Here is a 3,434-nt window from a genome sequence, read left to right on the forward strand (position 1 = left end):
CGTGGAGGACGTCCTTTGGCCGGTTTTCTACGTTTCATGAAGATTCGTTGCCGTCCCCTTTAAGCCTAGATGCCAAGATGACTTTATGGCAAAGAAAGTGGGAACGAAGAGATCCTAGTAGCGTCCCAGCAACTGTGGCAGTTGATTCAGGAATGTATCAGGAGAGGACACTTTAGGCAATTAAAATTGAAAAAATTTTCCGGGGAGGCATGCCCTCGGACCCCCCTAGATTCTTGCGCCTTTGGCACTTGGTTGTCAGTAAAAGGGTCAGGGTTTTCCCTAGATCCGTGCCTGCCACATATGCGAGAACTAAAGAAAAACTTTGCAAACAAAATAGACTTATTGAGGCGCTCAAGGTTTTTGCCCAAATATGTCCTTTTAAAGTTTTATTTTAGTGTAATATTACTTTCTGTGAAGTATGGTATTATTTTATGGGGTTCGTGTACAAATTCGGATCTTCTGTGCTCAATTGAGAAATTACACTGTAGAGCAGAAAATTGTCTATAACTTATCTAAAGATACGGCATTTAGTGAAGGTCTCAACGTTTCGGGATGGGATACGATCAGTTTAGATTACGAATTTCAAATATTTAAACTTTTATATAGAGCGAGTTAAGTCTCACTACCTGAGTGTCTAATCAATAACATTTTCAAAAGGCGGGAATGCAGCTATTCACTAAGACACCAAGAAGCAATCACAATACCCAGATTCAATACTAGATTGTTAAAGGACTCACTAGCATATCGAGGTTCAGTTCTTTGGAACTTTGTCAACTGTTATGTCAAAAATGTAGGTAGTATCGACCACAAGAAACTTCGTAGTCTACTCAGGAGAAATGATCACTTCAGGAGTTTTACCTTTACTGGTCTATCAGGTTCAACAGTTAGGAATAGATTAACTGATTATACGTATTTTTAAGTTGAGATGTAAAAATTTGAATGTTAATGTTTTATTGTATTATAGCTTCTTACTTAGGATGTTTTTAGAAATGTAATTACTTTGTTAAGTACACGACCCCACAAGCTTTTTAGCTTTCACTCCTATCGTGAATAAATAAAGATTCTATTCTATTCCAAATAAGACTGGATTCCTGGTCCCCCATGGCATTTTTAAGTTTTTTTTCCTGACCTTGCCACATATTATCTGCTCATAAAGGCGGGGGTCTCATGAAGGCACCACCTTCACTCATTTTTGCCAGGCTAAATGTCTCTGACTCAACTTCTCGTTGGATTTGTGACTTCATTAACAAATTTATTGAATGGCCTCAAATTTTACTTCACACTTGCTGAAATTCAGAACCATAATATATATATTTATAGATATCACAATAATTATTGTAAAGGTATCTTTTTATTTGCGATCTTTACTTTTTGACTTGGAGTACATTCTAAGCATTAAATTGTCCTCAATGTATAATGCCAAAAAATTATTTTGACCTTTTAAAAAAATTGTGATTCTCTTTAATGGAGCCCAAATCAAAGATGCAAACATAATATGAGGCCAATTCCCAAGAGATAATTGAACCAGAGATACATCTGGATAGACACTGCACAGAAATTAATTCTTTTGGGAAAAAAAAAAATTCAATATAACCATACGATGGACTTAAAAAGGATTTTGTGAGAACCTACTGTCAACATCTTAACGTAAATAATGTAAATGTAACACAATGAGTAATTACAACCAAATGCTGACTTGAAATCATGGTGCAATCTTTATTTCACATGAATTTCTATCATCTCACATAACATGTTAGTCATCACGTATCACCTGACATGCTATCTGCAGACCTGTTTAGTCAGAAACAGAAACCAGAATGGCCTAATGGTCATGAAGGTCCCTCGCTAAGCCATTGGGAATTGGTTATGTATGGCCACACAGACCCTCTCAGCCACATAGACTGATATAGCATAGCAATTTGTTATGCATGGCCACACAAGCCCTCAGTCACACAGACTGATTGCAGCATAACTGCCTTATTTTTGTTATGCATGACCACTCAGGTCCTCAACCACAAAGGCCGATTGCAGCATAATGTCTTATGCATGGCCACAGAACAAGGTGGTAAAGGAGTTCTGCTTGAGGCATCATTCGAGAAAAGAAAAGGTGCATTACAAATGAAAAGAGCTGAAATGTACTTGTGATCTGTGAATTGATAGTCTAGCGTGATCCATGGTCCATTTGTTTTGATTATCATGAATCTTGACTAAATTTTCTTGAAAATTGAGAATCTTATGGTAGCTTACGTACGTATCATAACTTACAAAAAAATTTTGCTATCGTTTGAATAGGCTTCTGTTACAAGTTGTCAACAAAGTGCAATTACTCATTTTTACTGTATTTTACAATAAAACTTGAAAAAATTTGCTGATCATTAACTCGTGTATGTACCTCCAAACTCACCAGATTCAAACATAATTATTGATGTGAGTGATATCTGAGATAAACATGACCAATTTCTAAGAAATTTAGGACTAATTAATGCTACTTAGCTCCAGGAATTTGCATTGACTGTGTTCTGTTCGCAACTGAAAATATGTTACTTGTAAAAAAAAGGCCATAAAAATAAACTTTTGAATCATGATTTGAAAAAAAAAACATGCCCCTAATTTGTGACTGGGATCCCTCCTTTACCACCCTAAGGCCCTCAGTCACACAGAATGATAACAGCATACCTGCCTCATATTTTGTAGTCCATGGCCACAAAGGCCCTCAGCCACTCAGGCTGATTGCAGCATAACTATCTTATGCTTGGCCACTCAGGCTCACACAGGAAAATTTTTCAAGAAAACATTAATGGAAAAATAAAATACCATAATGTTAAATGTGGTAATTTCCATTTCCTATTAATAACCATTCATGTGATTGAAAAAAAACATATTAAAACCCAATAATGGTTTTTCACTGCCAAGTGGAATTTACCTTAAAACCCATCCACTTTATTTAAAACCATTAATGGGAAACAGCATCAAAATTTTTGATAATGTTTCCCATTGTTGGTTTCCAGGTAATAACCGTTCTCGAAAACACAACTTTTTATTCACATTAATGGGAATTATAGAGGAGTTATTTGTTTCCACAAACCATTTGTGGAATATATAAGATAACCCATCCAATACTTCTTTAACCATTGATGGGAAACTGTAACGGAATATCTGATGATGTTTTCCATTGCTGGTTTCCAAGTAATACCCATTCTCAAAAACAGAACCTCTTATTCACATTAATGGGAATTGTAGAGCAGTCATTTGTTTCCACAACACCTTTTCTGGAGTATGTAAGAAAACCCATCCAATACTTCTTTAACCATTGATGGTAAACTGTCACAGAATTTCTGATGATGTTTCCTATTGTTGGTTTCCAAGTAATACCCGTTCTCGAAAACAGAACTTTTTATTCACATTAATGGGAAGTATAGAGCAGTCATTTGTTG

This window comes from Montipora foliosa, chromosome 8 (assembly GCF_036669935.1).
Source record: "Montipora foliosa isolate CH-2021 chromosome 8, ASM3666993v2, whole genome shotgun sequence".
Classification (NCBI taxonomy): domain Eukaryota; kingdom Metazoa; phylum Cnidaria; class Anthozoa; order Scleractinia; family Acroporidae; genus Montipora; species Montipora foliosa.